Source organism: Miniopterus natalensis, chromosome 13 (genome assembly GCF_054644295.1).
Source record: "Miniopterus natalensis isolate mMinNat1 chromosome 13, mMinNat1.hap1, whole genome shotgun sequence".
Classification (NCBI taxonomy): Eukaryota; Metazoa; Chordata; class Mammalia; order Chiroptera; family Miniopteridae; genus Miniopterus; species Miniopterus natalensis.
The window spans coordinates 9,281,689-9,304,434 of record NC_142093.1 but is presented as its reverse complement, the minus strand read 5'-3'; the positions used below and the strand labels follow the sequence as shown (position 1 = coordinate 9,304,434).

The 22,746-nt window shown below is 50.8% G+C and overlaps 1 protein-coding gene across 1 annotated transcript in view; it reads right to left on the bottom strand.

Annotated features, from left to right (window-relative positions):
* Nucleotides 1-17,085, bottom strand: part of KLHL29 (kelch like family member 29) — a 249,243-nt gene extending 232,158 nt beyond the window's left edge. Inside the window, exon 1 of the mRNA XM_087823385.1 lies at nt 16,778-17,085. The gene's annotated coding sequence lies outside the window, so the exon portion shown is untranslated. The remainder of the gene's footprint in view (nt 1-16,777) is intronic.
* Nucleotides 17,086-22,746: the final 5,661 nt, after the last annotated feature.

Sequence of the window (22,746 nt, the reverse complement as noted above, 5' to 3'; positions counted from 1 at the left end):
TTTCAGCAAAATGATCAGCATGTTTTAAAAGCCTTAAAATAATTCTATTCATGATAAACTTCAATACCCTGGCATGGTAGAAAAGAAATACATTGAAAATTAACAGCCTTCTTATTTGTCAGTAAAAAGTCGTTAGAAAATTGGACAGAAAGGTCTTTATCTATAGGGTGTCCCCCCAAAATGTATACACACGCTTTGGATAATTATAAAGGCAGTGCTTATTAAAATACATTTCATTTTCCAAATTGAGCTCTCGGCTGTTAAAGTGTGCATACATATTTTGGGGGACACCCTGTATATGTATCAGTGAGCAATGACATTTCTAAGAATGGAGCTCATGTGGAGGAAACCATGAATGTTGACAGAAAGATCTGAAAGTAAACTTAAGTAAACAGAAAGAGCGCGCACAAGTTCCTGAATGAGAAGGCCCCATGTTATGGTCGGGGTGTCAGTTCTTTACATCAACTTATAAATGCCATTTTATTCATATGAATGTCATGTAAAAAAGACTCAACAAAAGATTTTCTTAGCTTGGTCCAAGATTCTGAAGTTTACTGGGGCTATTCGATATGTCAGAGATGGTAGGTAAAAATATTTTGGAAAATAATAATGAAGATGATCCGTGGTGCCAGATTTTAAACCATAACATAATTATATTCATGGGATATAGCCCTATGTCAGACAGAAACATGCCCTAGCTTATCTGAGAATTTAGGGTATGAGAGAAGGAACCTTTCAAATCAGGGAGAAAGAAAGATCCTCAATAAATAGAACTGGAAGAATTACTTAGCTATTAAGAAAAAAAGTTAAATTCCTATCTCACATCGTGTAACAAAACGAGATAACTTAGAACTGGATAAAAGGTTGAATCTTTAAAATGAAACCATCGCACACATAGAAAAAAAGGTGAATGAACAGATATTGAAAGCCAGGCTAGGAGAGGATTTTCTAAGCATAAAAACAGGAGGAAAGATCAAAGTGAAAAGGGCTGATAAATAGCAAATTAAGGGCTTCTGTATAACCAAGAAACCATAGGCGCATTTAAAAGACAAATGACAGACTGGGAAAGATATTTCTAACATTACACCGAAAGGTTAATATCTTCTTATGCATGAAGAGCTCTCACAAATCAATAAGAAAAAGACGAATATAAATAGAAGAACAGACAAAGGACAGGGGTGTCAATAAATAGAAACAAATGCTCCGGCCCGCTGGTAATCAAGGGAGGGCAAACTGAGACCACGAGGCACCATAACTCATCCGTGCAACAGACTGAGGTATTTATAAAGATGGTAATAGGTGAGAGCGCGGTAATATGGGTGTTCATGCGCTATTTATGGGAGAGTAAATAGCACAGGGTTTCTGGGGGCGATGTGTCGATACAGATCGATGTTTTCAGTATGTTCCTACCTCCGATTTGGAAGTGCCAGTTCTAGGAATTAATCCTAAGGAAATAATCTAAAACGTCTGCAGATATTTATGCTCAACAACACCTGATTGTGATGCCATTTATAACAGCAAATCACTGAGTTATCTAAATATCCAACAATAGGAAGTTAGTTAAATTAAATATGGCACATTATATAATGAAATATAGCCTTTTAAGATCAGGTCTCCGAAGGCATGGCAACAGAACCTCAACACCAGGTTAAGAGGGAAAAAAGCAGGCGAGAGAGAGAGAGGGAGAGGGATAGCACAAGCTCAGCTCTGCTCAGAGTGACTATTAAATAATAGATTCTAAAATGTTCATTGTTTTTATCTTTTAGTGACGAGGTTAGGCATGATTTTCCTTTTTGTTAAAAATTTCTATAAAAAACACTACTCTCAGTAGCTGGAAAGTTGTATAATTTTTAAAATATCAAAGCTTGGTAATTCTATTTCTAGAACTCTATCCAGAACATTCTCTCATGTAACTCTCACCACCGCCCCGTTGGCTGCTACTCTTATGTCCGGGTGACACGTGAAAGACGAGGCCGGGGTGGACAATGTAAGGAGCCTGGTGTTACCCTCACAGCCGAGATGTGTCAGGTCTGTCTGACACCAAAATTATGAACCAAAAACAACACATGAGAATCCCGCAAGGATGCTGTTGAAGGAAAGAGGCACCAGACGGGACTGGCTGATAAAGCAGAGCACAGGCATGATGACTGCGGCGTTAAGAAGTGATGTTTAAGAATCATTGCTAATGACACGAGAGACTGTTCCAAAGTTAAAAAGCCAAGACCCAAAATTTCACATGCAACATGGCCCCAGTGACTGTAAAAATGCAAAACAAAATGACTGGAAGGAAAGATCACCAAATAGTAACCACCACCACCTCTACACAGGAGGTTTTTAGAGATTATTACATTATGATGCCTGAAAATATTACACAGTGGATGGGCAATATTGACCCATGACCCTCTTCCTTAAACCTCTCTCTCTTTTAAGGCCAGGTTGAAGGCACACCTCCCCCACGAAGCCCTCCTAGATTTGCCTAGCCCATACTGCTCTGACCTTCCAAAACCTATCTTCAAAGTAGAGCTTTGGCTCCTGGCTGCAGAAAATGTCACATGGGTCTCTAAGGCCATTGTAGCTCTCGGGCTAGATGGCCCTGCAAGTATCCTAGATCACCAGCGTGGGGATATGCTGCCTGCCTTCTGCGCTTGTGGCTTGTATGTCAGGCCGAGAGCTGGGCAGGCCTGCGGAACAGATGCCGACAGAGCTGCCAGTTCTGCACCTTCTGCAGCTTGGTCCTTGTGGTTGGGGAAAGTGGACAATTGTCATGAGCAGGACAAGCCCATGATGAAGTTCTCAAGGTTAATGGAAAGTGAGAAAACTCAAGAGTATGTAGGAATTTTCCAAAACACTACATTTATCCAACTGCGCTGTATTCTGTGATTTTTATTCATCGTACTCTTTGGTGTTAAAATATTCGTTTTTTTAAATGATGGGGTAAAGAGTCATTGGTAATTTTTAAATAAATATAACTTAACAAATGAGTAATGGGCAATTCCATGTTGCTGCCCCCATTTTCATCATAATAAGCACTACAAGTAACTGTTTTGAAGGGAGTCTAAAGGATTTATTACATTTGTAATCCAAATAGTATTGTGCCGATTAAATAAAACTAGAACATTTGTTACTCTTCAGAGAAGCATCTCTAACTACCCAGTCCAAAATAGCCACCTCTTTCCTTTGCCCACATAGCATTTATAATTATCTAGGCTACACTCCAGGATTTAGCTGTTTTCTTTTTTAAGTTAAGTCTCCTTATGGAGAATGTATGTCCCATGAGGACAGAGTCTTGGCCTGGCTCAGTGTTGACACATAGTTGTAGATGCTGAATAAATAGTTGTTAAATAAATAAAGGAAGGTGGAGTTGGAGACGGTGGGGGGCTCTTTGTACAGAAGGGCTTGGATCAGACTTAAAATGTTAGCAAATCGCCCTGGCCGGTGTGGCTCAGTTGGTTGAGCGTCTTCCTGTGCACCGAAGGGTTGCTGGTTCGATTCCAGGTCAGGGCGCGTGCCCGGGTTGCAGGCTCCATCCCCAGTTGCGGGTGCAGGTGGGAGGCAGCCTATTGCTGTTTCCCTCTCACGTCAGTGTTTCTCTCTCTCTCTCTCCGATCAGTGAAAGCATATTGAAAAAAAAATGTTAGCAAATCAAATTCAGCACCGAAGTCATGATGGGCAACGCCAGTTCTCGGAATGAACTCTGGCGACGTACACTACATACTAGCTACATACCAGCGCGTGGTACCTTGTATCTGGAAAAATACACTCTTGTAAAGGTTCCCTTTGGTGCCCAGTCATTCTGGGAGTAAGACATTAAAAACAGAGTAAGCGCAGTGAGCAGCTTTCCTGGCCGCCAGCGCCGGCTCGCAGGGGCAGGACACGTGAAGTGGAGGCGCACACACAACTCAATTGCAGGCCGCTCTCCACCCCTGCCTCTGATTAACACTCTCCTTCCTCCAGGCCTCCCGGCTTCCCCGTAGAAAAACAAATGGTTTTTACCGTAGTTGATGAGAAAATGCCCTCTTGTGGGCGTGACAGTGGACCACCTCGGCAGCGCCAGAGACTTCTGGAAACGTGGTTATTCAAGAGAATTCCTTCATTAGATGTAAAGATTTAAAAACATTTTCAAACATCCACCCTTTGTTAAAGTGAAAGTACGTTTTCCAGAAGGCCACTGAACGGGGCGGGGTTCACCTCGGGGAGTCTCACTTAGCCAGTCCTGCTTATCTTAAGCAGCATCGCACAAAGATAATCCTTGTCCTTGCTCAACTTCAGTGCGACTTGCTAATGACTGGGTGACTTTTTTTTTTCCTTTTATCATCCCCAGAATCTGCCTCTTCCCTGCTCCCAGGAACCCATCACCTGAGATTGGCAGGCAGCCACTGGAAACAATAAAATTATATAAGATGAGCTTGTAATCACCAGCATTTCACAAGAAGCCTGGTGCATTTCACCGTGGCTGAGGAACGGAAAGTTTTTCCTCCTTTTAAATCTGTAGCTGAGGGAAAGCCTTCTACGAAAACACAATTCCCTCCACACTTCCAGCCTCCGCCAGGCTGCCGAGGAGACTCTCACAGACCTACGGCTGCAGAGAAGCAGGAGGCAAAGGCCTGGGGGAGGGCTCCCGAGAAACAGAAACCAAGGCCCCAGAGTCTGGGGAGGGCTCCCCTCACAGCCATGCACACCCCTTCTGGCCAGGCCCCTTTGCAACTGTAAACACACACACACACACACACACACACACACACACACGCACACACGCACACACACACTTTTTTTGGGAGGAGCATGGGGAAGGTAAACATTGAGAAAATTCTTCCCTGTCTTTTGCTCTGCAGACACACACACACACACACACACACACAGAGTAATGTTGGTTCCTCCCTTTCTCACTCCTTTGTGTTGTGGATTGTCACCATCATCAATTAAATGGTAATTGATTCTGGATGATGATAGAAAAAAAAAAAGTCACCCTGCTTTCCAAGACCGGGTTAATTGCAACCATTCTGCTGGCTGTAATTTACAGGTACAAGCGACCACTTGGGGGCACCGTTATTTGAGAAGCTGCCACTGCATTCGGCGAGGCAAGCTTTAAAGGGCGCACCCTGCTTTAGCTTAGCTACGCTTACGAAGCACCCCCCAGATCCTGGATCCTGCAGGAAAGAGCCCCAGGAGGAGAGAGAGCCCTGAGAGAATTGTTCGTTTCAGGGGAGCCTGAGGTTCAGTGAGGGATATCCGATACAGAACTGTAAGAAACTATTTTGTTCTTTCCTCCCTTTTCAAAACTGGTTGTTTGAAAATTTCTTCCACCTCATGGCCTGTCCTTTTCATGTTTTCCTCAGATTTGGGTGGGTATATATACAAACGCTTATTGAGGGTGGCAAAAGTTAACCTTATTTTTGCAGTTAAATTTCTTTCCCTTGTTAAACAAGTTTTTATTTTTCCCATTATGAAAAATACGCTGATTATTTTTAAAAATCTGGAGAATTTACAAGTAGAAAGATGTCTACTGCTAACCTCATGGCATTGTTTTCTGTTTTTCAATGTTCTTTTTTGTTTTTACATACTTGACATCCCTGATTTCTTTTAATTAACCAAGTTTCCTTCTTAAAAGCCATCCTCTCAAATAACCAAACCCACGATAAACTGTCTAAAGAATTAGGAGAACTGGCTTGGAATATGTTTAGAAGTCCAATTTTTTTACTGTGGCAAAAATATACAACATAAGACATCATTTTGACCATTGACATGTACAGTTCAGCAGCATTAGGTCCATCACCACCATCCGTCCATCTCCAGAACCTTTCCACCTTGCCCAACTGGAACTCCATACCCATGAAAAAACAATTCTTCAGCCCCTGGCAACCACCACTCTACTTTGTCTTCATGGATTTGATGACTCTTAGGTGCCTCATATATCTGGAATCCTACAATATGCCTTTTTCGTGACTGGCTTATTCCACTTCGCATAATGTCGTCAACATTCATCCACGTTGTGGCATGTTTCAGAATTTCCTTTCTTTTTATTATTGTTTTTATTTTTAACCCTTACTCAAGGACATGACCTTATTGATTTCAGAGAGATAGGAAGGGAGAGGAAGAGAAAGAAAAACACTGACACCAGAAAAACCACGCACCCCGACTGGGCATGGAACCCACAACCCGGGCATGTGCCCTGACTGGGAATCGAGCCCGAGACCTGAGCCACACCAGTCCGGGCCAGAACTTCCTGCTTTTGTTTTTTTAAGGCTGACTATTATTCCACTGTCTGCATATGGCACATTTTATTTATCCATTCGTCCACTGATGGATACTTGGGCTGCTTCCACATTGTGGCTGTTGCGAATGCTGCTCCTATGAACGTGGATGGGTGTACAGATATCTCTTCTAGTCCTTGCTATCCCTTCTTTTGGGAACATACCCAGAAGTAGAATTGCTGGATCGTATGGTAATTATACGTTTAATTTTTTAAAGGAACTGCCACACCTTTTTCTCTAGCGGCTACACCATTTTACGTTCCCACGAGCAGCGCATAAGGATTCCAATTTCTCCACATTTGCACCAGCACTTCTTATTTGCTGTCTGTTTTTATTACAGTCATCCTAATGGTGTAAAGAGGCATCTCGTGGTGGTTTCCATTGGCATTTACCTAATGACCAGCGTGGTGTTGAGCATCTTTTCATGTGCTTACTGGCCATTTGTACATCTCCTTTGGAGAAATGTCCATTTAAGTCCTTTGCCCATTTTTAAAATCACGCTGTTTGTTTGTTGTTGAGTTAAAGTAAACACGTTTTCATTGTAACTTTGTGCACGACTGGAAACCGAGTCTCACCCTCCGCACTGTTCCACGCTCAATCCCTAGGTATCAATCTCACATCCCCGACACCGGTCCCCACACCCAGTGGCCCCCTGGTCACACGGACCACAGGAGCTGGGAGTCAGAAAGGCAACTGCCTCACCCATTTCCTACGACCAAGAGACTGTACCTGGCCTCGGTGTCTATTCCAGATTTCAAAAAATGTTTCTGAAGACCAGACATCCTGGGAGACACACCAGGAATAAAGAACAGCCGACAGTGACAGCTCTGGAATTGTGACTTCACAGTCCAGCGAGTGCCCACCCCACCCGGCAGCCTCCCCCAGGCACCCTCCCCAGCAGAGATGTCTTTGCGTAGTTTCTGCAGAGTCTCGTAGTTTCTGCAGAGTCTAGGAGACAAGCTTTAGGCTCCCAGGTGGGAACCTGAGCAGGGGGCGGCTCTGGAGTGTCCTTCTCACAGGGGATATGAGGGAGGGAGCATGGGGACAGGCCGGAGATGTCCCTTAGAAACCCAGGGTGGGGCCCTTGCTACAGGATGGCAGTTTGTGTGTCTTTATCCCAGTAAGGCCGTCGTTCAAGCTGCTTTCCCACCAGCCTCTCCACTCTGCCCACGACCTTCCCCTTATGTCCCAGTCACGGGTGCCTCCCGGTCACGCAGCCCACCTCCCCTCCCTCCAGGGAGCGCCTGCACCGCCAGACTCCCCTTCAGACCCTGGCAGGTACCTGGGCGTAGGGGCAGGTGTCCCTTCAGCTCACAAGAGAGGTGGTGATGTCCATGGAGCGTGGTTTCCATGAAAATCATTTTTTCCTCTGGGATGGAAAGGAGGACATTTTTTTCTTTTTGCAATCCTCCCCTGAGGACATGTTCATTCACTTTTTAGAGAGAGAGGAAGGAAGAGAGAGGAGGGCGGAGAGGGAGGGGGAGGGGGAGGGGAGAGGGAGAGCGACGCGAGAAACATTGATTGGTTGCCTCCGACCAGGGATCGAACCTGCCGCCTAGGTACGTGCCCTGGCTGGGAAGCGAACCGCAACCTTTTGGTGCACGGTCGACGCTCCAACCAACCGAGCCACCCAGCCGGGGCGAAAGGAGGAAACTTAAAATCTTCGGGCCATTTGATTGTGGAGAATGGCAGTTTTCCCCTGTCGCGCGAAGCAGTCCAGGTGTTCTCTTTTTTTGCAACGTGTTGCCATAGATCCTACGTTGAGGAGCTTTGGCTTCCACTTGGCACACCTAGGTTTCAGCAAGAAATATGTTCCTTTCACAGTTTGAATATTATTCAAGTTGTGATGATTAAAGCTGGTTGGAACAGCATGAACCGAATAGATTACAGCACTCCTCTTACAGCAGGCTCTTCAGGAACCAGATCGGCTGTGCATACGTGCACACACACAGACACACGCATGCACACAGAGACACACACAGACTCAGAGAGGCACAGACACACACACAGAGACACACACACAGGCACATGCACGCACACAGAGACACACACAGAGACACAGACACACAGAGACACACACAGGCACATGCACGCACACAGACACACGCACGCACACAGAGACACACAGAGACACACACAGAGACACACACACAGACACATGCACACACAGAGACACACACAGACACACACAGAGACACACACAGAGACACACACACAGGCACATGCACGCACACAGACACATACACAGAGACACAGACACACACAGAGACACACACACACAGACTCATAGAGGCGTGCACACACACAGACACCTGCACGCACACAGAGACACACACAGACTCAGAGAGGCACAGACACATACACAGAGACACAGACACACAGAGACACACACACACAGATAGAGACACACACACACAGGCATAGACACAGACACACACACAAAGACACGGGCACACACAGACACATACACAGATACACAAAGACACAAACATACACACACAGACACACATAGAGGCACACAGAGACACACACAGAGACACAGACATACACACAAACACACACACAGGCACAGACACACACGCACACACGCTGCACGCCGCCTCCAGGGCTCGCCAGCCAGCTTCCAAATGCAGTGCTTACACTTCCCAAACTGCGTGCCCTTGCGCTCAGTTCCGAGGGCAGGGTTAGAGCATGGTCACCTTAGATTTCTGCACGTCAACCAAATACGGGAATTCGATGGCAGAGTCACATACCCACACCTCAGGAGGTCAAAACAGTGCAGAGCTGCACCGAAATGGCCTCAGGATCACTGTGGACGTGCGGCTCCTGAGCGCAGGCCCTGTGGCCCTCTCAGTGTCAGAGAGGCTCACAGGGACACACACGAATGCAGGTGGGCACCCTCTTCACGCCCACCCGGTGGCCACCGTGCTGTGGGCAGGACGGAGCCCGCAGCGGCCCTGCATTTGCTCTGCACGACACAGAGTCAGGCCTCCCTCTGCTCTTCACTCGCCCCACGCCCAAACCTGCCCTGCTCTGAGTTTGCGGGGATGCGTTAAGAACAGGAAGCCGCACACCCCAGGCTGCCTTTAGGGTAGAAACCCGGGGAAGGAGGAAGGGGAGGCGGTGGAACTGGGCGGGCAGGCACCCGGGAGCCCGCGTCCACCCAGGGACAGGGCCCCTCTGCAGCCTGACCCTCGCCCGGCATTTCCTGCGTCGTCACTTAGGTGCCGGGTTGATCACCGCAATGTGCCCGCGCCTTCCTCGCAGAGAATGTCATGCTGAAGGAGCCTCCACTTGGCTGAAGGAGGGTTGGAAGAGTTAAAACTGGGAGCAAAGGCATCTTTGTGAGATCTGCTCCAGGCTCTATTCACACCCTCTACCCCTCTCCAGAAAACCCCCAAACGACGACAAAAATAAAAACAAAAGTAACCTAAAGAACAAACACAAGACTGAAGTTGGAAAACACAGTGTTCCTGCCCTTCCCCATATGATTTCTAGGTGCTTCATTTTATTTAAAACAATGCTTTCTTGAAACCCCCCGAATTCAAAAATCTGAGTGGGGACAACACCTTGCAAGGACGTGTGCTATGAAGGACGAGCTTTGTGTCGACTCTCCAAGTGTCAAGTACATCCAAGTCATCGCTGGAATGAAGCTTCGAGAAAACTAGTCTTCAAAGTCTCAGGTCATAAATCCTAGAAGATTCTGTTTAGATTCCTTAGAATTCATCAGCAAGCATATTTAACAGATGAGTGGAGTGCCGAAGAATCTAAAACCCAGGCTCTGATGTCTCTGCCCCCACACTGTCTCTGGGCGTCAACCTATCCCGGCAAATATTTCTACTAAAGAGGTTTGTGCCAGGCACTGGGGAGTGGAGCGAACAAGCCCAGGTCAGTCTTCAGTCACCCCTGGGTATACCCTTAATCCTTTCTACACTGTTTCTATTCTTTAATTTGCTACTTATTTAGGACACGGGCTCAATAGGGAAACAGATGCTACTCAAGCATCTGAAAGTTTTTCTCGTTAGCTTTCTAGGAACCACAGTGAATGGAAGCAGGTGGGCAAATCCAAAAGTATGATGAACGCTGGTCAGGCCTGGTAAATATTCTTATTTAAGCTCACCTTCCCTCTCAGAGAATTATTTAAAATGTTAATTGGCACAGACAAGGCAATATCTGGCACGTAACGGGCAACGTGAAGCGGTGCCAATGCACTGAGACCCAGTCTGGAGTATCACACACAGGCACACGCGTGCACACGTGCGTGCACACACACACACGCAGGAAAGACAAGACAAGACGGCTGATGGCTGACGGACCTGGGTTCAAACCCAGCTGTACAACGTGGCTAGATTTGTGGCCTGGGGCCAGTTGATTACCTTTCTGAGTCTCATCTTCATTTGTAAAATGTGGATTATCCCCACCTCGCAGTGTCGATATGAGGATTAGAGATAATATATGTAAAGTACTAAAATACAGTGGGCAGCCATAACTGGAAGCTATTATTATTGTTATTATTATATTATTGGGGCTTGATACAGGTTTGGTGGATTAGCTGACCTCTAAAATCCACATCAAGTCTAAAATTATGACACTAAAAATGGAATTAAAAGTTCATATATCAAATCCACTCAAGGATATTTTTAACAATTGAAATTGTGATGCAAATCTCTTATGCATTTCAGAATAAGTACTGGTGAGGAGACTCACAGAACACAATACATACACACTCTGGCACACAATGAGAACGAGTGTGATCACATTGAACAGGATGGGTGTCTACGGCGTCTGCGATCTCCCGGGGCGCCTCCTGCCGCCTCTTCCATTACCGCTACATCCCCTAAGCTCTCCTTTCTAAACCACTTCTCCAGGCCAGACACTGGGGTGCCGGTTTACCAGGGTTAACTCAGCCATGATTATCGCCTCCATTTTCATACAAAAAAGAAAACTAAGCCCTGGCCGGTTTGGCTCCGTGACTACAGTGTTGGCCTGAGGACCGAGGGGCCTCAGGTTCGATTCCCCGTCAAGGGCACACACCTGGGCTGCAGACTCGATCCCTAGTCTAGGTTGGAGTGCATGTGGGAGGCAACCAGTGGATGTGTCTCTTTCACATTGATGTTTCCCTCTCTCTCTTTCTCTCTCTCTCTCACCCTCCTCCTCCCTCCCATCTACTCTCTCTAAAAAAAAAAAAAAAAAAAAAATCAATGAAAAAAATAGCTTCAGGTGAAGATTAAAACAACAACAACCCTGAAGCTTCCTGAGATCAAGGATCTCTCCCAGGTCACACAACCAGAAGGCACCAGAGACAGGACTTCAGCTCGGACACTAAGCCCGTGCCTTTAGCCACCCGTCAATACCACCACGGCTCCAGCAAGCCCTGAAAGCAAAGCGTAAGAGGCTGGAGAGACTCGCAGGAAATGCACACACAGGAAAGGAAAAACAAATGTCAGTCACATCTACTGCAGTCTCGATCTGTGCTGTTAACTGCATTTTCACCAGATCTCTTAAACAGAAGATCAGTGTAATGTCTTAGCGTAACAAGTGTTAGAATACAGCAATCCCACGTCTGGGTATACATCCAAAAGGACTGAAAGCAGGGCCTGGAAGCGATGTTTGCAGGCCCATGTCCATAGACGTGTCTGTACAATTCCACTTATATGAGGCATCTAAGGTAGTCAGATTCATAGAAGGGGAAAGTAGAACGGTGGTTGCCAGGGGCTTGGGGAGGGGGGAATGGGCAGCGGATGGTTAATTGGTCAAGAGTTTCAGTTCGCAGGATGAAAAGTTCTGGATATCCATTGCGCAATGATGGGGATATTAACACGGCTGAGCTGTACACTTAAAAACGGTAAAGATGGCAAATTTCATGTTTAAGTTGGGTTTTTTAACTACAGTTTAAACAAAGAAATAAAAGTGGCATATATGCATGTATATATGTGTGTATATATATCCTTAAAAGAGTCAATGATTTAAAAATTTCAACACTCTACAAAATAATTATAAAAATTGACACGGGTGGGACCAATGGCTGCCTTTCAATGTTTTAGGAGTTGACATCTTGGCCCAAACATGACCCCCTATTGTGATGGTCCCCAACCAGTCCTGTTCTAGCTTCTGAATCAGCATCGGCTGCTGCAGGTGGAGTCTCGGAACCATCTGAGTTTCACGCCGATGTCCTCTCTTGGGAAATAAGGAGTCTTCCCCTTCTCCCCTTAAAGGTGGAAATGCCCCAAGATGATCAAGTTCATCTCACGAGTAACAGTGTTGCTACGTCCAGTGATCAACTTGCCTCATCTTAACGTGCAGCTTTCATTTCCCCCGTTTTCAAGTGATCTCCTTGAAGGAAGCATAGGCTGCTTTTCTCACCCAGGACTCTAAGAAAGGAAGCGTGAGGCTCTAGTGGGCAGAACCACGGAGTTGGTTTCCAGAGTGGTCCTATCTCCGTGTTTCTGATCCAACGAGCAGGGTAAGAATTCTGACACACGTTTCCCTCTTAACTGAAATGATGAGGCCCACTTCTGTGGTAAAATTTCTTCCAACAAGAGTACCTCCCAGAGCTTGTTACTGAATATATATATATATATATATATATATATATATATATATATATATATATTGCATATTAGGAAATGACCCCTGATTTCCTGAGGAATTACAAATGACACCTTCTGCACAAACTACAAATATTCTTCCAGCTTCTAAACGATCAAGTCCATCTCGTGAGTAACATGTTGAGTAGGTCACGTGTCCTAGGTGTTTATACAGGTACGGGGCTGTGTGCCACGAGCCAGTACAGACTCTGACTGACACGTCGTTGGGAGTGCACTCAGGTGGATGGGTGAGTTTTCTGTCTGTGAAGACACGTCGTGGTCCCTGGTCATCCTACACAGTTCTGTCTCAGTTTCTCCTCTGCCACAGCAACCATAGGCTGGATTTTCTTATTCTCACGTTTCTTCCTCCATCTACCCCCAAGCAGTCACTCAGGTGACTGATGATAGGATCACAGGGTGGTAATAATTCCATTTCTCCATCCGAGTATTCCAATGACTTCGCCTGATCCTAATAAGTCAGTGGTGCGCTAGTGCTTGCCTTCATGGGCCTCAAGGACACAGGGTGTGATCAGCACGGGCCCGTGTCCTTAGGAAGTGAAGTTGAAAGAAGGTGTGCAAAGCCCTCGCTTGCTTTAAAAAGCAAAACTTCCTATTCAGTGAGACCACAAGGCTACTGTGATCCTAGGGACACTATGCTGTGGCTCAATGTATACTGCGCTGGAAAAGTCCTCTGATGCTCCAGAAACTTCTGTCTTTGGCTACTACTGGGAGAGAAAAGATCCTAGAAGGACAGGCCCATTCCAATACACAAAGTCCTCAAATCTGTTTGAGCCAGGTATAACAGAAAACATACAAAAATCCTTGAATCATATGGGGCAGGAAAAAAAAAAAAAAAAGGAAGGGAAGAAGGAAAGAAGGAAGGAAGGGAGGGAGGGAGACCTTTAGTCAATTCTGCTGGTTTGGATTGACGTCTCCGGACCATAAATCGAGGCAGCCTTACCGTAAGCCTTCAGGAAGGAAAAAAAATACCCATGCACATACACATATCAAATGAGATACTAAAAACTACATTAGCATCTCTGGTGTTATTCGGGTCTATTAAAAAATTTAACCCCTTTATGACTGCATAATGAGGAATAGTGTAAACTTTTGGGAACTAGCAGGGAATGCTTTCAATTAGAATAATTTGCAGCCAAATCAATTGATAAATGAAAGAAAAAAAAGATGGCACAACTGAAACTGATGCCAATGATTTATAAGGTTGACTAAGTAAACAAAGATGGGATGAATCACCATGGAAATGCATGAATATTGAAATAGGCAAGATTTGAATAGACTAGTGACATGCCTCACTTAGACTGACAGGTGTGGATAACAACTGTAACACTCAATCCACACCAACATCCACGCTTCTAACGTGTTTATTCCTAGAAAACAGGAGCTGGATGTAAAAGGCTCATTAAATGAGAGCTTAAAAGCAAAATACATTTTTTTAATCTTAGAGGAACTGACTCAATTCTCATCTACTTGAAATACAAGAAAGGTTTCATCCATTTGCTTTCTGGATATGAGGAGCTGCAGTTAGCAGAAGTCATTCTCTTGGGCTCTACTTGTCTTTGTTGCAATAAACCTCTCGCAGAACTGAATGAACTCTCAGTCTTGCTTATCTTCCGTGCTGAGTACCTGAAGTATGACCACCACTCATTAGGAACATAATTAAAAAGACACAACACTAGATTCCTCCCCCATCACATACAGATGAAAACCAATAACCCTTAATCTATTTGTTACCATGGCTACCATAGGATATTTTATTTCAGTACAACTCTAGGTATTTCGTTTGGACTGTTGCTTGCAAATGAAAGTTGGCGACCTATAAATTTCCGTTAACTGTGCTAGAAACGGAGGGGCGGCACAGAAGGAAATGTTTTTCTTAATCGTGGACAAATATGGTGTATTAGATGCTTGTGCGGAAAAGTTATTAAAATTGGTTAAAGGCATCAGCCCATAAACCAATTTAAATGCCATTAAATGCATATAGAGTTTAAGGGCACATATGCTAGTAATTCCCTGATTTTACAGCAGGCTGATAAGTCACGTGTGCTCAGAATGACCGGTCAGTCAGAGTCCGTATTTGCCAGTGGCACACAGCCCCATACCCGTCTAAACACCTAGGAGAGTGACTTACTCGGATACATCCACACCCACCAACCTGTAAAGTATCCACCTCTGTGTAATCAGACGTTTCTGACCAGTGTCAGGATGAACAATCTATATAACTGTTCACCTTCCCCCCCAAAGAGTGAAAAAGTTAGCTCTACACCTCCCCAAAAATAATTTTTTAAAGCATCAGAATGAAGTGTTGCTAATTAAGTCTGCTGTCATTGGTCCTAAACCAAAATCCTTCCTGAACTCTGCCCTCCCAGGGCTGAGTTCGAGTTCAGACCACAGGGCAAGGGAAGAACTCTGGAGACGGGTGACTTTAAAGAGACTGGAATTAGGGTCCAGACGGCTGTCAACAGGACAGACCTGTCACTGCGAGAAGAGTCACGATCCCGGCGTAACTCGGTGGACCAGAGGCTGGAGCCGGCCGCCCGGAGCCCGCACGTCCCCAGCTGACAAAGTGGAAGTTCGCGGCAGCCGCAGCCCCCGCGTCGCGCCCTCCCGCGCCGGGTCTCGCCTAACGCCACATAAATACCCGCGTCCGCGAGTCCCGGGCGCGCCGCGCGCAGGCACGGCGGGGAGGGCGCGGGGCGTTCGCGGGGCGGCGGCGAGGGCACCGGCGGCGCCTGGCCCACCAGCGTCCCCCGAGACCCGCCGAAGGACCCGCCACCTGGCCTCGGGTGCCGCTGGGTTCCGGAGCCCGGGGACCACAACTGGCTTCTCAGCGGGCAGACCCAGGCATCCGAGGCTCGAGCTCTGCGCCCCCATGCCCTGCTCCGTGACGGCGGCGGCAGGCTGGCGGCGCGTCCCCGCCCTCCCCGGCCGGCGCAGACCCCACCTGCCCCAGGAGCTGCCCCCGACCCACCCGGCCTCAGCTCCGCGCTCTGGGCGCAGGGTGAGCGCGCACCTCCCTCGGGGCCCGGGGTCGGGACTGCCCCGAGCCCTCACCCGCGCTACGATCGAGCGCAGACAACCCTCGGCCGGCTCCAGGCCCCGGGCACCAGGACGTGAGCCCTCGGCGGTCGGGGTGCGCGCCTACAGTCCCCCATTGCACATCTCCCCGTCCACGCTATCCCGCACATAAACAACCCCTCCCCACCTGACACCACAGCCTCGCCACCCACGTAAGCTCTCCTTTCCGCGTCCCCAAACACGGTGGCACCCACAAGGTGTTAAGGGAAGGAGGGGGGTCAGAATAAGGTCTGCGCGGGTCCCTTCCGGATGGTTTTCAGGCTCCTCTACCTCGAAAGTTACTTGGGATTGAGTAAAGAGACCCAGTCCCCAACTGCGGGGTCTGTGGACCGGTGGGGGCAGAAAACCCAACCCACTCCTCGCCGCACAGAGGCGCGCACCTTCCCCCAGAGCAGGGCGCGCGGCCGCCCCCAGGGTCCAGCCCTCGGGTGCCTCCTCTTGGCCCCCAGCCCGGCCCGGGCCCTGGGCCTCTCGGGGGAGGTGGCCTGGAGAGGGACGCGCGCCGCCGGGCCCAGCCAGGGGACTGCCCAGGGGCCGGGGGTCACGCACGCTTCCAACATCCCCGACCACGGCGACGCTGGCCCGGGGCAGCTCCCGGGCACACGCACCGGGGGCAGGAAGTTTTTCCCCCCCGATTTTCCCCTCTGGAGCAGCGCAGGCGCAAGGGCTCCTGCAGCCTGGCGAGTCCAGACTCCGGAGGCTCCTGCGCCGCCGCCGCCGCGGGAGCCGAGCGCAGCGATCCGGGTGCTCCGGCCCCGCTCCCGAGCTCGGCCCGGCCCCGCGCGGCGGCCAGGACCCCGGGTCCGCGGCGCCGCGTCCCCGGCGCCCTCGGCTGGCTCTTACCTCCTGCCGCGCGGCGCCGGCCCCGGCCCGATGCGCAGAGAGCCGGGGATCGCGGGTGGGCGCAGGAGGGCTGATGGAGAGCGGACGGCGCCGCCGGGTCGCGGTAGCTGCGGCCGCTCGGGTCCCGGCCGGGGGAAACGGATCCAGGTCCACCTCCTCGCGTCCCTGCTCTCCGCCTTCGCCCCCTTCCGCTCGCCTCCTCCGCCGCCGCCTCCCGGCAGCCCAGGGAGGATGCCCGGAGAGGGGAGTCGGTCCTGCAGCCCGGCAGCCTGCGCGGCTACGCGCGGCGCGGCGCGGTCTCACCGAGGCGGCGGCGGCGGCGGCGGCGGCTCCGGCAGCATCGCCCCCGCCCTCTCCCGCAGCCGCGGCGGCCGCGGGCTGGGCTGGCTCCGGGCTCGGCGCTCGGGGCTCGGGGCTCGGGCTGCGCGCGGGGGGTGCGCTCAGGCGCGGCGGCCGCCGGGGCTGCGGGCGGGCGCTGCGGGGCCGGGGCCGGGGCCGGAGCTGCAGCTGGGTCCGCGGCGGCGGGGACGGCGGCGGCGGCGGCGGCGCGGGGGCTGGCGCGGCCGCGGCGCGGGGACCATGCTCCCTTCTGGCTCGCTCCGCTCCGGGTACCGTCTGCTTTAGCTGCGAGGGAGGCGGGCTTCGGCGCGCAGCCAGGGGCGGGCGGAGCCAATCGCGGGCGCCCGAGTGGGCGGGGGTGGCGGGCAGGGGAGGCGGGGCGCCCCGGGCCGGGCACCGGGCGCCGCTCCCCGGGCCCCAGGGATCCCCCGCAGCCGCGCGCCGGGCCGGGGGCCGAGCGCCCGCGGGCGTGCCCAGCCTGCGGCCCGCCGCCCCCGCCCCCCTGCGGCGGCGCCCGGCTCGCCCGGCCCGGCCCCGCGGCCGCGCCCGCGGAGGCACCGCGCGTGGCTCGGCGGCTCGGCCCCGGCCTCCCGCCCCCGGGCCCAGGCTGCGGGGACGGGACCGAGGCGAGCTCCCGCCTGCTCCCGACACCTGAGGAAACTGGCAGAAAAGTTTGAGAACGAAAAGTCCAATCGTGTCTCAGCGTCCGCCCTCCCTCGGACTCGCCAGCCGCCGAGCGGAGCCGGCTCGCCCCGGCCCCTCCAGGACGCGGCCGGGCACGCAGACGCCGGCCCCGCGTGCCGGCTGCGGGGTCCGCGCTCCCCGGCCGCCGGGCCTGTTCACTCCGACCCCAGACCGCCCGGCCGCCGCGTTAGACGGCGCCCCTCGGGCCCCCAGCCTGGCCGCCCGCGCCCCCCCCCCCCCCGCGGCTCCGCGCGCCCCGCACCCGCTCTCTCGCCCCGCACCTCTGTCACCACGCGCCGTCCGCGCGGCCGGGCCCCACCCGCCAGGAGGCCCGCAGGCCGGGCGCCCCGACGCGGGCTCCTCCTTGCGCCGGACTTTCCATTTCAGCACCGGCCCCCTTCCCTGGAGACACCTCGATCTGGCTTCTAGTCCCCTGGCTCCCTCCTTCCCCCTCACCTGGTTTTGAATTTCATTGGAAATATCTGTGCCCCCCCCCCCCCCCCGTCTAAATGGAAAGGCTTGCGGGCTTCGACCTTTCCTGCCCCCTCCCACTGCTTTTGGCAAAGCCGCCGAGGCCTGGGGGGAGGGTGGTGGTCAATTGTGGGGGCTGGGGTGGGGTTGGGGGGCGCCCCTGCTCTGGGGCTGGCTCTGCAGCCGGAGGACTCGGCCCGCGGTGGAGCCGTCCCTGGGTCCCCTCCTGGGAGGTCTAACGCAGGCCTCAGCTCCCCTTGGCTGTAAACTCGGCGCAGGGATGGTGTCTCCTTGAATACCTTGTAGGAAGCCGAGTACAGTGCGCCGGCTGATAAATAATAAATAATAATAATCTACCGAGGGTAGCAGGAGGACTGTCAGCGAGAGGGAATGAAGGAGGTCGCCAGGGGAATGGCCCACTGGTGTTGGGGTAACTGCATTTCCTGAAAATAGGGGGGGAAAAAAATCGAATGAAGTTGTGGTGTGTGAAGCCTGGGGGCAGGGGCCGGGGCAGAGCAAAGCCCTGCAGAGAGGAATCCGCCTTGATGACGGGGTCAGCCAGGGAAAGCGGTGTGTCAGGAAGAGGAGGTGACAGGGTGCCTGGCAGGGGGAGCAGGGTGGCAGTGCCGGGAGGAAAGCTCCTCTAGGATCCCGCAACACCCGAAGGGGAGCAATAGATGTGGTTTGAATGCTAAGATCTGAAAATGGCGCGTGAAAAGTGATTGGAGAGTCATGTAGGCAGGAAACGAGGGATTGCCTGGGATTCTGAAAAGATGCACAGGTGCCCGGCTGGTGTGGCTCAGTCGCTGAGCATCCATCCATGAACCTGGAGGTCACGGCTCAATTCCCCGTCAGGGTACATGCCTGGGTTGCGGGCTCCATCCCTGATGGGGGCTTGCAGGAGGCAGCCCATTGATGACTCTCTCTCATCATTGATGTGTTTTTCTCTCTCTCTCTCTGAAATCAATAAAAACATTTTTTTTTAAAAAAAGATACACAGGTAAGATCTCAAACAACCCAAGGCAGAGAGAAGGAAAACAAAGGCACAGGTGAGTCAGTGTCCACTCTTGTCGCCTGAAATGATCTACATGCAGGAACCCACTTGTTACCTCTGGAGCAGCACAGAGACAGCTGTAGGCCATATGAAAATGTGTCTGAGGTTTGCAGGGTCTGGGATAGGTTAGGATCGGACAATCTGAATCAATCATAATGTCTTGCAGATCGTTTTGAATGATCCTCAAATGAAAGAAGAAACAATGCATCCAAGAATCTTTGCTCAGCGGCATCTCTGGTGCAGGTGTAAGGATTCTCCCAGTGTCCCTGCTGGCGTTGTCAGAGTAGAGAGGCTGTGCTGAATACTCTCCCACACAGCGGAGGACCCCCTTTGGCCTCGGTGATACCAGGGGTGCAGGTCTTGGTGTGTTGCAAGGCCTCCAAGGTTGGAGCTTGATAACAGCTCATGGGCAGTGCCAGCTCATCAGGAGAACAAGAAAAGCTGTGTGAATTAGAATCACAGTGGGCTTGTCTACCCTCACCCCACACCTCCTTCGTCCTAGAGCCTGAATGCAAATCAGAGTTTCCAGAGTTTGGAGCCAAGACCTTCCTCTGCAGCAGGGCTCCACCCAGCTGGGAGCTGTTGGGTTTGGACACAGCTGCTTGGGAAGGGTTGCTTTAGACATGAGCACCGTTTCATCCTGAGCACTGTTGTTCGAGTCATCTGCCCCAGTTCCCCCAAGGTCTTGGCAGCGTACACTGACTGACTCTGTGTGCTATGGCTCTCCTCTCTTGCTGGGATCTGGGATGTGTGCTGGGTTATCCACTGCCCTGCCCTGTGGTATATGGGATATGGTCCATGCGTAGCATAATCTCACTACACAGCACATGGGATTCGTTGGGTGTTGCATGAGGGAACTTCTTCAGCCCTGGTCAGAGATTTCACCACGAAGCACAGGATTAGCGCTGTGGAGTGTGCTTCCGAAGCGCCCCCCCCCCCCCCGTCCCTCCTCCCCCGTCCTGACAGAATGCCCGGAGCTGGGCTCTGGATCAGGACTAATGTATATGCTCCAAGCAGATGGGTTGTGGAGGAGTGCTCTTGCGATGCACAGGGAAGTAGACTGAAAGGCTCCAGGACACGCAGTCCCTGCTCAGATCATAGACCATCATTTGTGCAGACAATCAGACAAGAGCTTTGTGCTTGAAAGACCACTACTGTCACCTAGGGAGGCAGCAAAGGAAGCCCCGCCAGGCCTGCCGGGAGTGCTACACAGCCCACTGTGGCAGAGGTGGACTCTGCGCCTTATTTGCATTTGTAATAACCATGACAAAAAAAATACAATTATTTATTCAGTAGCTACTACATGCCAAACATTGTACCAGGTAGTCTACCCATGGCATCTTATGAATCATCATGGCAACCTGTGGAATTAGTATTGTCAGTCCCAAAAACTGAGTCACAGAGAGAGTAGGTGATCTCCCATCATCACACAGCCAGTACGTGGCTGAGCTGGAATCGGAGCCTGGTTGGTTCCAACGCCTCTGGCCTTTTCACCACACTCAACGCAGGAAGGCAATTTCTTTTGTGATTAGCCCAGTGCTTTACCCCTTGAGTAGACACAGTGGGTGCTGCTTTTGCCTTTTATCAGCAGCCAGGACTGGACCCAGGACTGGAAATCAGTCTTGGGATCCAGAGGACTGATGCAGATGAGGGAAAAGCATCCCTCTGATTGCTGACCACACAGGTCACTTGCAAGGGTGGACAGCTCATCAGAAACCCTCAGGTCTGAGAGGACATCTGTTTCCAGGAGCGCAGTGGGCGTAAACAGAGCAAGAGCCAGCCTCTCTGCCGGTTGAGGTTTTGTGTTGCTGTGTTGTCTTTCTGACGTTCTGCTTCGCTAAAACCACCCCCGTTTGGCATCAAAAGCATTAATAAGTCCTCTGTAAGTTCTTGTCCCTCCAGTGGTTAGTCGATCCGTAAAAATCTATTTGGCACCTACTGTGTGCCCAGCCTTTCAACCCCACGGCGTTGATTAAAGCAGTAAGTAAGAAGTCACAGCTGTGTACTTTTCACTGTAGCCACCCTGCTCGTGAGGTGTCACAAGGGGTTACACTAATCAGCCATTTGCAGAGAACTGCCTGTGTGCTGGGTGCTCTCAGGGACACAGGGAAGGTATAAGGTAGTTCACTCTCTCCTCAGCTTTACCCTGCCTGCTCCCCAAAAGGGATTGAGGTAGCCCAATGCTTTACTTGGTTTTTGTTCTTGACAGAGTTTAAGGTAACAGAGGTTGTTTTAAGAAACACAGCATTGTGGTCAGTTGTGGCGGGGAAAGGAATGATCTGTAAGAGCTGCGTGGGTCAGGATGTCCTCCGGGAGGAGGCAGGTCAGGATGTCTTCCTGGAGGAGGCAGGTCTCAGAATGGACCAGAGGAGCCCAGACGAGCCAGAGGGGAAGGTAGGGGCCTCCTAGGAGGGCAGGTGGTAGGTCTCTGGGTTGGGAGACTCATCCTGGTATCATACTTTCTGAAATGCCACTCACTAACAGTCATTTCCTTAGGGTGAAAATGAAACGTATTTACCTCCTTTGCCCAAATCAGTGAGCTGTTAGGCTCCAAGACTCAGAACGAAGCCCGTGGTGTCTTTTTTTGGCATCCTCAACGGCGGGAATTCAGCACATTTTCTCCCTACCGCTTGTTTGCAGGTGGCAGGAGTGTTAATGAGACAGAGCCCGTGACAATTTCCCTGGTGGTTCTGACTCCCAGAGGATGGGAAACACGGCTGGGGCGCTTTCAAGGAGTGGCATCTACTCTGCCCGTCGGTGACGGGTTCCCTCACCCGTGGGGGTGAAGGAACGGGTTTAACGGTTGCTCGATACATATTTATCGGGTGTCCAATTGTTCACTTTTGTTTTCGATGTTTAAGAAGCCAGTGTTTTTCTGTGAGAAAGGGCATGGAGAAGGCCCAAGTGGTTGGAGTGACAGGCTGTGAGGAAAACTGTGCTTGAGTGTTAGACGGTCCTTCCAGTCACGGGAGCAGGGCGGTAACGGGAAGATGCAGGAGGCTTTTGAGAGAGGATTGAAAGCTGCTAGTCCTTTGCATGGACATGTTTTTGAGCTGTTTCTATGAATAAAGAGGTAAGGGGCCTGTCTGTTCCCTGTTGGACTCCAGAATCCATTGGTGCCACTAACTTTATTTTTTTTTTAATGTTTTTATTGATTTCAGAGAGAGGAAAGGAGAGGGAGAGATAGAAACATAAGTAATGAGAGAGTCATTGATCAGCTGCCTCCTGCACGCCCCCTACTGGGGATCGAGACTGAAACCCAGGCATGTGCCTTGACGGGGAATTAAACCGTGACCTCCTGGTTCATAGGTCGATGCTCAACCATTGAATCACACTGTCCGGGAAGTGCCACCGTCTTTCAGCAGGACTTAGGGCCAGGAGCATGTCATCAGAGTGGTCATTTTGAAGGCCTGAATTGGGC